General features: G+C 51.3%; 1 protein-coding gene across 2 annotated transcripts in view; it reads left to right on the top strand.

The window, feature by feature from the left end:
- The first annotated feature begins 854 nt into the window (after positions 1-854).
- Positions 855-13453, top strand: part of RALY (RALY heterogeneous nuclear ribonucleoprotein) — a 75293-nt gene continuing 62694 nt past the window's right edge. For both annotated transcript variants that reach the window (XM_017837246.1, XM_017837248.1), the window contains exon 1: positions 855-942. The gene's annotated coding sequence lies outside the window, so the exon portion shown is untranslated. The remainder of the gene's footprint in view (positions 943-13453) is intronic.

Below are 13453 nucleotides of genomic sequence, written 5' to 3'. Positions count from 1 at the left end.
GACCATCTCCTTCCACCCCCTGCCATGGGCAGGGACACCTTCCACTAGCCCAGGTTGCTCCAAGCCCCGTCCAACCTGGCCTTGGACACTTCCAGGGATCCAGGGGCAGCCACAGCTTCTCTGGGCAACCTGTGCCAGGGCCTCCCCACCCTCACAGGGAAGAATTTCTCCCCAACATCCCATCTAACCCTGCCCTCCTTCAGCTCGTAGCCATTCCCCCTTGTCCTTTCACTCCATCCCTTGTCCAAAGTCCCTCTCCAGCTCTCTTGGAGCCTCAATAGGCCACAACAAGGCCACAATAAGGTCAGTCCAGAGCCTTCTCCTCTCCAGGCTGAACAATCCCAATTCCATGGACAGAACATTTCAATTCAAGTGTGTCTAACCCAAAGCAAATCCTTCAGTTTCAAACCACATTTTCCATACAGAAAACCAAACAATAAATAACACCACGAGAAGGTTTTACTGTGGGACATTTCAGTTTGAAGAAACTCTCATTTCCCTGAGTAAATCCCAGCCATCGTGACCAAAAATTCCTGCCTCCATCGGCCCATTTCCGTGTTCTCTGCCAGCATTAACCTGAGGTAGCAGTTTTTGCGGGATTTCTGGTGCCCAAGCTGCCCTGAACCACCCCCAGCAGCTCTCCCAGTGCTCAGCCCTGCAAACACAACCACCTCTGTCTGCTCCCCTTCCAGCTCCCTGCTAAGCAGCTCAGAGTCTTAGCTCGGAAAGTCCCGGCTCTGATCTTTGCAGACATCCAGCAGCTTTGCTTTCCAACACCACACTCCCTGCTCTGCTGAGGGTTAGAAAGTACTGGATTATCCTCTTACCATCCCTCTGTGTCCTGGTTCTTGCAGGGTGAGGCTGAGACTGTCGAGGGGTTGTGCGCCTGCTCCCGGAGCGGTGACGGGAGGACTGACAAACCCCAAGTGCCAGCCAGTCCCGGTAAGTAAATGGATCTTGATGTACTTCTAGATGTGAGGAGTGATGGGAGAGATCCCTGCAATCCCCAGTTTTGTGGCTGGGGGACTCAGCAGTGGGATTTGGGGCGGCACAGACACCTTGCCTGAGGTGATGAGCTGTCCCGAGCGGCTTCGTCCCGGAGTCGGGCGGAAGGTGCTGATCCTGCTGGCACTGGGCTCATCCTGCTGGGAGCCTTCAAGGAGTCAGAGGTTGCTGGATTTGCTGAGAACCTGCCATTGCCCTCAGTGCTGTTGGTGACAGAGACAGGATTGCTTTAAGTACACCCTGCAGGGCAGGTTGGGCTCATTGTGGACGCGGTGGCTTTCGGTGTGGTTGCATTTCTGAGTCGTCGTGTTGCTTCTCAAAGTTACCTTTGCAGTTTGCTGTGGTGAAGGTGAATGTGAGTGTCTAGAGCAGTCTAGAGGTGGACTCTGCTCCTGACTTCCCTGTGCCTGTCCCAGCTGGGTGGAAGTGCTTCCCACAGGGAACACTGTGCTTGGGGCGGGCACAGAGGGTGCCCAGAGCTTGGTCAAACCCCTGGTGCTGCCTGTGCACAGGGAAGCAGAGCAGCTGCTGGCACAGGGGGTGGCAGGAGCAGGCTCAGGGGATCTCCTTGGACATCGGCGCACTGGGGTTTGTTGGTGCTTTGCTCAGGACAGAGGAGTTGCCCATCCCCAAAGGGTGCAGCAGTGTCCTCAGGCCACAATTTAGGAAGAGAGCCATCTTCCAGGTGCCAACAGACGTGGCACTGTCGGGACACGAGCCTGGACATCCCCCAGATCCAGCTTGGCCAGGTAGGCTGAGCTGAAAGCACCTCTGTGAAGAAGAGGTTCTGTGGGAGGGTGAGAGAGGATTTAGGGATGAGCTCCAGTGACAGCATGACCTGAGTGTTGGGAAATACTGATCCAGAGTGATTGTGGCTGTTGGAAACTTGCTGTGCTCCCTGAGCAGTGAGGTCCATGAGGACCAGAGGTGTCTGCTCTGGTGGGAGTTTTGTTTCGGGGAGAATGGAGCAGCAGGACTTCAGGTGAATAAAACTTGGGGTTTGCTTCAGCACAGGGAGAATGAAGGAAGATTCAGACATGAAGATAGATTGGTGTAACGTTTTCAACAGTGCACTTTCCCTTCCAGTTCCCAGGCAGATGGACAAAAACAGGAATCACAGATTAACAAAAATGGGTTGGATTGGAAGGGACCTTAAAGCCCATCCAGTGGCACCCCCTGCCATGGGCAGGGACACCTTCCACTAGCCCAGGTTGTTCAAAGCCCTGTCCAACCTGGCCTTGGACACTTCCAGGGATGGAATCCTCAGTTTCCAGTTTAGCAGGTTTTACAGTCCTGGTGTTTTAATTGGTATCACAATTGTTTTTTTCATTGGAAACTTATATAAGAGGGGGAAAATAAAAGTGTGATCAGGCAAAACCTCTCCTCACACGGGCAGGAGCTGTGCTGCTGTGTGATGGACCTCAGGAGACACCCTGTACAGTAATCCAGGAGTTTTACATTTCTTACTGATTTGGAAGTCTAATCCAAGAAACTCCAAATGGCAGAGGTGTAAAGATTCACCTGAACTTTTCCAAAGCCAGATCAGGCAGTTGAGGGAGAAAGGGAACTTGGGTTTGCTTCTGATTTGTCTGGAACCATTTCCTGCTCCAGCTTAGTGTATCTGCCCATGGTGGTAATGGGAGTATTTTGACACAAAGTAGGACAAAAAATTTCTGGCATGCAGATATGTTAAACAAATGAACTGGCTAAAAACCCTTTTCTGCATGAATAAGACAACTACTGTGCCCTAATTCCATAGACCAGGATTTAACTCAGCAAATGAAATTACAGGATTCAGCAGCGTTGAAGAAATACATGATTTATTTATTATTGACAACATTTTTACAAAAGGACACTGCCAGAAACTTTGAAAAGTTTTGTTTTGGCTGCTGGCACATGAAACAGTGCTTTTAAACTGTGGAGCCTTCTTTTTGTACAAGGAATTTACTGGAAGTGGAGGAAACTGTCTTTTATCTGGTGAGTTCTTCGCTTTCACAGGGGTCCTGAACTCTGAACGCTGTGCTGGTTGATTATTTGCTTTTTCATTTTTCCCTTCTCCCTCCAATTATTGGTGGCACACAGGATAAAGGTTGAAGCTCCTTATTTCTTGGGAGGTGCAGTAAAAACTGTGGAATTATCTGTCATTCAGGCAGTTGGAGAAGAACACTGAGAGTAGAAGAGGAGGGCTGATGAAAATGCCCATTATTCCAGCAACGAGGGGAAGGTCATGAAAATACCTGTTACTGAGTCCATCAGTGCAGGGTTGCAAGTGTCCCATAATGAGAGGACGTGGAGCATCCTCAACAAACACTGGATGGCTGAAGTTCTGTGTGTGTCTGAGATGAACCCCAGTGTCAGAGGGGCCGTCCTCGTGTCTGAGCACAAGTAAATCCCGACTCTAATCACCTGCTCAGGTGGTTTATGAGCTCCAGCAGTTCCTGTCCTGCCAGGATTAGGGTGGCACTTGGTGGCCCTTTAAGCCACGATCTGTGGTGACCTTCTTAGCACCCCGTGGGCCAAGGAAGGATGTAAGAGGTTCTTAATTTAGAGGAGCTGGCGGGTCAGGGGGAGGTCGCAGGTGTCGGTGCCCGGCGAGGGCAGAGCTGGGCAGGGGCTGCAGCGTCTGGTGTGGGACAGGGACCTCACAGGGGTCAGGATCCAGCCAAACTGTGGCACTCAGTTGCCCTCTGTGCCTCAGAGGCCTTTCCCAGGGCAGTGAACGGGCAGTGGGATCGCTCGTGTGTCTCACTCTCGGGTTGGAATTCGGTCGTGTCTCACTGTCAGCCTGGAATTCGTTCCAGAGGCTCCACAGGTGTCCTGAACCATCAGAAACCATCAGAGGTCACGGTGTGGAGGACACAAACAGAAATTCCCTTCAAAGCTAATGCTCCCCAGCCTTTATCTACTGTGAAAAAATGCAAAGAGCCAGTCTAAACTCCTTTCTAAGCTCTCTGGAAGAATTGCCCATGTCCGTGCTGGCTGTGACCTAATGGAATGTGCAACACTGAGTGGTTGGCTGGAGGACGTTCCCAAGTATCTAGTTCATCTGGAACAGGTTTTGTTCTGAGCTAGGATCAGGTTTTCCAGTGAGAGCCAAGTCCTGACCCACTGAACTGCCTTCCTCACACTGGAGCCTTCAGAGATGGGCACTGGGTGAGCGAGTGGAAGAGGAGATGCTAATTAACCCTTCATTAACAGCCTCCTGGCTCTGTCTCTGTGGTTACCTGGGCTTTAAATAAGCAAATTAATTGCCTGAAGCTCTCAACTGCTCTGCCAAAGCAATAGGAAAAATGCCAAGTGATGGATGCAGGACAGGCCATGGCCAGACCCTCCTGCTCAGGACCTTCCTTCCTGCTGATGGAGCAAAAAGCTGTGTAACTCAGGTGTCTCTTGGTATCTGAGAAGAACAGAGTATTGGGTGTGGTTTAAGGTCAGCAAGGCTGAACAGAAAATCAACCCTGTGTTCACACAGCAGACACGATCCTGTGCATTGCACTGCACCTGCTTTGGGATGTCAGACCTTGAGAAACCAGAGAAACTCCAGCACGTTGTAATTTTAAACCTATAAATTCAATCAAAACACACTCAAAGAAAGCCACGGGTTAATAACACCTTCCCGAGCCAACAATTCATCTCTAGAGCTGAGCTGGCTTCCTGTGATCAACCAAAATGTTTGATTCTCTTAAGAGCTGAGCAAGCCATTCATAATGAACACTCAGTTTTCTGCAAATCTTGATCTTCTCGACGTGTGACATCGATTTAAATTATCTGATTGGGGGATTTTTGAAGGTTTTTTTATCTTTTCATTTCCAGATTTGCTTTTTGAAATATCTGTTTCTCAGAGGTTCTCAAGACTCGAAGCTTAATTCACATTAAGGCAGTGTGTGAATGGAAAGTGTCAAATCTTTTCCCAAATACCTGCTTGTGTAAACACCAGCTGGCAGATGATGACATGAGCCCCTTCCTTCTGCCTTGGTGGAGGGATAATTCCTGTGCTCAAACTTGGGCTGAAAACGTTTGCAGAATGAAACCTGAGAAGTTTCTGAGTTGCTGCAGAGGGAAGGTTGGAGCTGCCCTGGGTGTTAGTGGTGTCTCACAGGAGCATCCCACGTGTGCATTGAACAGGAACCCACCTGGAGGGAGCTTGGAAGGAGCTCAAGGAATGCTCATGGTGGGAGTGGGGCTGGTTGTATTTATCACCTGAAATCCTTAGAGAAACAGGCTCATGGCCAGAGGGACTGGGGATGGGTTCTTCTCACCTCTTTCTGAACCACCAGCTCCTCACCATTCTTGTCCTCCCCATCACCTGCAAGGTGTTTTCTGCCTCTCCTGTCAAGAGCCAGTCACTGAAGGACTAAATGGAGGGAAAGGGCAGAGGACAGGATTTAATGCCACGTTTCAGTGTCTGCCTCAAGGTTCAAGTTCTCTCCATAATTTCCCAGATTCCCTGCTCAGCTGGCTGGGCTTCAGCCATCAAAGGCCTCCAGTCAGTGTTGAGGAGCTGGGCCTGGATTTACAATCACAGAATCATGAAGGTAGGAAAAGCCCTCTCAGATCAAGTCCAGCTGTTAACCCAGCACTAAACCAGGTGCAATTCCCCAGTTCTCAGCAATTTCTCAGTTCTCAGCCCAAAAGAGAAGAGTCTTTCTGCTCCAGCTTGAGCTGGTGTTATGCCCATGCAGACACTGCTCCACGAGCTGCTCAGACACTGGGAAGGAGACAAGGGACTCCTCAGTGCTGCTCCTCCTCTCTGCCCTCCCCTGCCCAGCTCCTGCTTTCTGGCTGCATCCCTGAGCACTGAAGCTGCAACATGAGTCAGAAAGCAGAAGTCAAGGGGAAGCCTGAGAATGAAAATACAAAAATAGACCTCTCTTTGCACATCTTCCCTCAGCCTCCCTTTGCAGGGCTGGATGGGCGTGTGCCTGATGGGATCTGATGGCTCTGACCTTGGCAGATGCATCAGATGTGACATGTGAGCATGGATTTTGTTACTGGCTTTTTAAGGAGAGAAATAAGGGTTAGCAAGAAATGCAGAGAAGACAAACAGAGACATGGCCACATTCCTTCATCCGTAGAAATCCAGGCCCGAGATTTGCTTCCAGCTCGGCCTGAACAGGAGATTTCAGGAAATGAGCCAAAAAGTTGCTTATTTTACCATCCCCTTTCTGCAGCATTTCATTATCAGATGTGCTGCTTCTTGAGGCACTGACCTTTCACAGGCTGTGCTGTGACAAAAGATGTGTGTAATGTGAGGGCCCTTGTGCTGCCTGCAGAGGTTGGGCTGGATCCCTTTCCCTGTGTGCTGGGACATCCAGAGGGTGTGGGATGATGCCACACACCCTGTGGAACATGAGGTAGGGTGGGGGTATTTGTCTGCTCAAATCCTTTCTTCTTCATTTCTTCCTGAGGGTGGGGGTTCAGTTAAAAATGCAGGATTGGTGGATCAGTGAGGATGACCTTGGGATGTGCTGGGTGACCTTGGAGGACCCAGGTGGGTCCCCAGCTTTCATCTGGTAGGTGAACTCTGCAGAAACTCCCCAGGGCAGTGGGCACGGCCCCAAGGCTGCCAGAGCTCCAGGAGGGTTTGGACAACGCTCTGAGGGACAGGGGGGGATTGTTGGGGTCTCTGTGCAGGGCCAGGGGTTGGACTGGATGATCCTCATGGGTCCCTTCCAGCTCAGGAGATTGTGTGATTTTTTGAGGCAAGCACTTGGTCATGGGCTGTTCCCAGTCCCTTCACAGGACAGGGACAAACAGGGACCATGACAGCCTTGGTCTCCTGCCTGTTTTTCCTGGAGAAAAGCCTTATAATCAAACCTTGTTTCATTCCTCCACATCTTTCCCTAAAAGGCTGGGTTTGCCGTGCTGGGAACCAGGACATGGTGCCTGGTCCCTGTTCACCTCCCCTGGGTCATCTCCTCAAAGAATCATGGAATCATTAAGGTTGGGAGGGACCTGGAAGATCATAGAGACCAACTGTGGACCAGCACTGCCAGATCCACCACTAACCCTTGTCCCCAGGTGCCACATCCCCATGTTTTATGAACACTTCCAGGGATGGGGACTCCACCAGTGCCCTGGGCAGCCTGTGCCAATGCCTGACCACCCTTTCAGTGAGGAGATTTCCCCTAAGATCCAGCCTAAACCTCCCCTGGCACAATTTGAGGCTGTTTCCTCTTGCCCTTGTTACCTGAGAAAAGAGACCAACCCACCCCTGGCTCCACCCTCCTGTCAGGAGGTTGCAGAGAACCATAAGAAATACACCCTTTTCTTCCTCTCTTTACATTACAGCTTCCATGAGAATGGACCTGCACCCTGTTACTTGTGGGGTGCCATGAACCATCCCTTGGCTACCTACAGCCCTGCTCAGAAGCCAAAGAGAACTTTGTTGAGGCAGAGAGAGGTTTTTGGGCCTCTGAGCTTTCTCTAGTGTTGTTAATTATCCATTACCTCTTGTCCTGCTTCCCTTACAAGCGTTCCCTGCCTGACCAGTGTCCCCTGGGACCTGTGAAAGTCCTTGTGCTTCTTCTGGTTGGGTGGCTCTGAATCTGTTCCTCATGCCTTGGTCTTGCTTGTGCTCCTCCTGCTACATCCCAAATTTTTGCTGCATTCTTTTATTTTTCATTTCCTTGTCATAGCTTTGAATGCTTTTATTATTCCTTCTTCCCTCCTCTGGCATAGGTGTCTCTGCTCATAATCCTCTTAGCACTGAGGCAGCCTGTTCATCTCAGAGAAAGCTGCTTTAAAGGCAGGTGTGAGCCAGGCTTGGCCCGTTCTTTCTCCCCTCCTGTGACTTGAAGGGCCAGAAAATATTTGTGGAATCACTTCACAGGATCACAGAATGCTTTGGGTTGGAAGGGACCATAAAGCTGATCCCATCCCACCCCCCTGGTGTCCCTGGGCAGCAGGAGCTGGGGATGCCTGCAGGGAAGGCTGCAGGGAGCCTGTGGGTTCCTTCTGGAGAGCCAGAGGGGAGTCCTGGAGGCAGCCAGCTCCACTCTGACTGCTCACCCCTTCCCTGGGGCTCAGCAGACACACCTGGAAGACACCCAGGTAAACCCCCCCACCCTGCAGCAGGTGCCACGTGGTGCTCAGCACAGGGGCCAAGGAACACTGTGCTGGTCCTGTGCCAGGGGGCTGGGTGTGCATCTGTCTTTGGGGGTTAAAACCAGTTTGCTCTCATTGTATTTATTGTAATCTTTTGGGTTTTTTTAGTAAATGGCAACTCTGACTTGTAATCTCCCTCCAGTTGGGTTCATCTCTCCCACCAGTTTACTTTTAAACCAGCACAGGGCCGAAGGGGTGGGTGAAGGGAACCACTGGCAGGAAGGAGGGGGGAGTCAACATCTCGCTGCATTTTGGCCACAAAAGCCAAGGGTTGGAGCCTGGTGTGTCAGCACCCCCACCCTGGCAATGCTGCCTCTGGCTGTGAGATGCTTCTCTTTTTCTCCAATGGTTTCTTACTTCTGGGAGTCTTGAAAATGCATCTCTGTTGTTTGTCTGACCCTCCCAGCCTTTACAGCCTCTACCCTGGCTCTTATTACACTTTCCAAAGCCTCTTCATTGCCTGGGTCCTCTGATCTTTCCAGTAGCACCCATGTTTTATGCCTTGGTTATGCCTCCCTTCCTCTTAATTAATTTTTCACACTGCCTTGCTCGTCCCTGTTGCCCTCTTTGATTTAATTTATTGCTCACTAGCCATCATAACACCTGGGCAAGCCTTTAATTTATCTCTTCCTGTGGCCCATCACCCCCCTCTGTCCTCTCCTGTTATTGATTTCTCCAGTTTGATTTCACCCTGGGCTCTCCACCATCCTCTCCTACCCTTCCCTCCCCCTCAGAACTGCTTGGATGAATTCCCTCCTCCCATTAGTGACTTTGTTGCCTTGTAATTCCAGGCCCAACAGGGCTGGGATTGCTGCTTGTTGGGTCCCCCCCTTGCTCATGCTTGGCTTCCACCCCAAGTGTCTCAAAATTAACTCTGAGTAATTGCTGTGATAAGGAAAAGGTCCTTTTCCAATGAGCCTCCTCCAAGTGGAAGAGGTTCCATGGCCATGACCTGGTGTAGCTTCTCTGCTGAGCAGGATGGACCTGCTGGGTCACAGAATCCACCAGGTTCCAGCTCTGACCAAGGAGTGCAGTCTGTGCTCTCAGCAGCCCTTTATTCCTGCCCTTATCCTGGAGATGGGAACCTGCCCTGCCGAGCCCTGGCTGCTCCCAGCCCAGCTCTCCTGCTGCTCTGAAGCTTTCACATGTAAATAGTGAGGAAACTGTGGAAAGGAAGAGGGAATAAATAACTTTTCTTTGTCCTTCAGCTGCCCTGTGCCTGCCACAGCCCAGCTCCCTGGGGTTGGGTGTGCTCAGGCTCACACCAGGAGGGAACCTCCAGCTTTGCTCCCTGGCTGTGAGGAACGGAGAGCTCTGATTCACCACCCACAAATGGTCCATTTACCCACAGACAGTTCCTGCCATTACCACAATGGGTTGGGGAAGCACATTTCTGCAGATACACAGGTTATTTGGTCATCTGTGTCCGTGGGATTCGCCAGCTGAGCCCAAAAGTGGGAGAGGGTCGGAGGATGGGAACCACATGTTTTTGAAGAACACCCAGCAAGGCAAGAACTCGAGCTATTACCTGTAAAACAGGCACAGCACAAGGCCTGCTGTGACTCAAAATTGGGATTATCTACATAGTTCCCTGAGCTGTTTGTGCTAAAAGATACTCTGGATGAAGCTGTGCTTGTATATGGGATTTCCATTTTGATGGGATGTTGTGGAGCTGAGCTGGTTATGTCTGATGAAGGACCAGGGTGTATAAAGGGGGAGTTTGAAACTGTCTCTAGCAAAGGACATGGTTGGATATATCCTGTCCTTTCTCAGGAAAAGGTTCTTCCCCCAGAGGGTGGTTGGCACTGACCAGGCTCCCCAGGGCAGTGGGCACGGCCCCAAGGCTGCCAGAGTTCCAGGAGTATTTGGACAATGCTCTGAGGGACAGGGTGGGATTGTTGGGGTCTCTGTGCAGGGCCAGAGTTGGACTGGATGATCCTGGTGGGTCCCTTCCAGCTCAGGATATTCCAGGATTCTGTGATTCCATCTCCTGACTCCTAGGCCACCAAATCCCTGGAGTACCACAGCCCTGGGATGTGATCACCACCTGGGAAATGAGGAAACACAAAGGGCACTGCCTGGGTCCTGTAAAGCTTAGGAGATCTCAGAGAGGTTCAGAGGAACTGATTGAGTATTGTTGGTTTAATGGGTGGTTGGTTATAAACACTCGTAGTTCCACAGTGAGGTGTGGGAATGGTGAGATTTGGCACAGGAATAAAATATGGGAACTATGGCACTGAAACAGTCTGTGCCCTGGGGGAGCTGCTGCTGCACTCAGCAGAGGTGTGGGATGGGCCCTGAAACCTGGGAATTCAGCTCCAGCCAAAGGCAGACCTCCCATGTTCAGTGCCACAGCCTCTTGTTGGACTCGATTTTATTCTATTAATTATCTTTTATTCTTCTATCATTTTCGTTCTCCCTATTTTCCATTCTCCCTCCCTCCTTTGAGTTTGATGTGGTGGGTAGGATCACCCCATGAACTCTGAAGGTAGGTCACTCCCTGATGCTGTCAGGGAGATCTGTAGGTGTCTGGGAGGTGCTGACCCTTTTTTTCCAATTTAAGACGCTCTCCTTGTCCATCTTTGACAATTTTTATCAATGCGTGGGAAAAGTAGACCAGCTTCCTTCTACCCCCACGTGCAGAAATATCCTTTATTCCTGCAGGAGCAGCCCCCCCCCATCCTTCCCATCTTTACCCTCCCCTACATTTTACAAAGGCACAGAGTGACAGGACAAGGGGGAATGGCTTTAAGCTGAAGGAGGGCAGGGTTAGATGGGATAGTGGGAAGAAATTCTGATTGACTCAGCCTTGCAAAGGCTGGACTCTGCTTCTCCAGCTGCCTGAATTCCACGGGACTCACCCAGAAAAGAGGAACTCGGTGTGAGAGCAGGGAATGGCTACAAGCTGGAGGAACGTGGATTTAGATGGGATATTGGGAAGGAATCCTTCCCTGTGAGGGTGGTGAGGCCCTGGCACAGGTTGCCCAGAGAAGCTGTGGCTGCCCCTGAATCCCTGGAAGTGTCCAAGGCCAGGTTGGACGGGGCTTGGAGCAACCTGGGCTGGTGGAAGGTGTCCCTGCCCATGGCAGGGGGTGGCACTGGATGATCCTTAAGGTCCCTTCCAACCCAACCCATTCAAGGATTCCATGAGACAGCAGTTTGCAGAAGAGATTTTGTTTCCCAGCTATCAAAGGAGACTTTCAGAGTCTCTCCAGTCAGTGATATGGCCAAGGAGGCTTGAGATTGAGACTCCCTTTGTCATTCAACTTGGGCAAAGCTGAAAACTGCAGAAGAAAGCTGTACTTTGCTGTTAGACCTAAAAAAAAAGGCTTCTGCTTTATTTTTTGTGAAGTTTGTTCCGAGACAGTAACTGACAGCCCAGGATGTGTTTGGATCTGTTCAGATAATTTATCTTCTATTGTGAATTGTGGTTCTTTTGTGAAGCACCCCAGGCCCCTCCACGTAGGGATTGATTCAATACATCTGCCTTCCCCTGGGAATGACATCTCTTCCCCTCTCCACGGGCTCTGTGCAAACAAGGAGCTATAAATAAACACCAATATCTGTATTTGCAGGGGGTGCAAAGCTGCTCTGGAGCTTTTCCTTTGTACCTTGTAAACAAAAATGGACCGTTAAGGGATTGCTGGAAGTCAGAGCTGGGCAGAAATCAGGAACACACCGAGATGCTGCTTTGTGACATGTTTGTTTTTCAGTGCTGTAAAAGCAGGTGATATTATTTTGTGATTTGAGGAAAAAGCATATAAGGGATGGAGAGTTTTTAGGAAGGACCAGCCAAGCCTTTCAGTGGCTTTTTCTTTCTCGTGCTCACAAGCAGAGTGTAAATGATGGAGTTTGTGGTCCTGGAGGGTCAAGGCTTGATGGACTGGCAGAAGGGATGCACTGGGAGGGGGTGGAGGAAGCTGCAGTTCCCTTTCCTGGTTGTGGCAAGTCTGCTGGGACCCTCTGAGAGGAGATCTGGGGAAAAACCTTGTTGTTGCAGGGCCTTGGTGCTGTGAGCTGAGGGGAAGCCTGAGCGGTGCCTCCTGTGTGCAGTGGTGCAGCTGGACATGGAGCAGCAGTAACTGGAGCTGCTGGGAAGTTTGAGGAGCAATGTAAAATTCAGGTTCTTCTCTGATTTTTGCTTTTCAGGTTCTGCAGTGAGAGAATTCCTGCAGGCACCTCACCCTGGGGGTCCAGCTCGTGGGCTGGACCTTCAGCATGGAGAGCGTGTCCAGAGGAGGGAACAGAGCTGGAGAAGGGGCTGGAGCAGCAGGAGGCTGAGGGAGCTGGGGGGGCTCAGCCTGGAGAAAAGGAGGCTCAGGGTGACCTTATCCCTCTCTGCAACTCCCTGACAGGAGGGGGAAGCTGGGGGAAGGGGGGTCGGGCTCTGCTCCCAGGGAACAACGGACAGGATGAGAGGAAACGGCCTCAAGCTGTGCCAGGGGAGGTTTATATTGAATATTGGGAAAATTTCTTCATGGAAAGGGTGGTCAAGCACTGGCACAGCCTGCCTGGGGCAGTGGTAGAGTCACCATCCCTGGAGGTGTTCAAAAAGAGTGTAGATGTGGTGCCTGGGGACATGGTTTAGTGGTGGCCTTGGAGTGCTGGGGGATGGTTGGACTTGATGATCTTGGGGGTCTTTTCCAACCTTAATGATTCCATGATTCTGTGAGCCTGCAGGATTAGTCCATTGGCATTGTCCTGCTCAGAGCTGGCAGCCAAGTCCCTGGCACTCAGTTAAGAGCTGTTCTGTCACTTTATGGGACTGTTTTTTTAAGAGAAATGATCCCAGAAACTGGTTCCCTGAGCTTTCTGTTGCAGCAGTGGCATTTCTTCCTCATCAGCATTTCCCCCCAGAGCTTGGGAAGTTGTAATCCAGAGATCAGGAGCTCCATCTTGGAGCCACCTGTGGCATAAAAATCCTTCACCATCCCTCAGCAGCATCCATGGAATCTCTGCCAGCCACTCCCTGCTACCTGGCTGTCCTTTGGCTGTCCTTCTGTCCTGCCTCCAGGACTCCTGATGGTGGCATCCCGAGAGGGATGTCCCCAGGCTGCAGGAACCTGCTGGCAGCTCTACCTGCACACTGGTGAAGCCCCTCCTGGGACAGCCCTGCTTTGGGGCACGGCACAGCAGGGCAAGGGGAAGTGTCCAGTGGGGTGGTGTCTGCCCTGGGAATCGTCTGTGGATGCAGGATGGGGAGTGGACACGGAGCTCCTGCCTCTGGCCCTCCCTGTGAGCCCACCCAGAGCCCTGGTGGTGATCCCAAAGTTCCTCCACCCTGAAAGCCTCTGTTGGGGCTGGAGCTGCAGCAGCCCCGGGGGGGGGGGGGGGGGGGGGG

This window comes from Lepidothrix coronata, unplaced genomic scaffold, assembly GCF_001604755.1.
Source record: "Lepidothrix coronata isolate B3197 unplaced genomic scaffold, Lepidothrix_coronata-1.0 Scaffold298, whole genome shotgun sequence".
In the NCBI taxonomy this organism is placed as follows: domain Eukaryota; kingdom Metazoa; phylum Chordata; class Aves; order Passeriformes; family Pipridae; genus Lepidothrix; species Lepidothrix coronata.
Note: the sequence above shows the minus strand (reverse complement) of the source record. Positions and strands in the feature narration are given on the sequence as shown.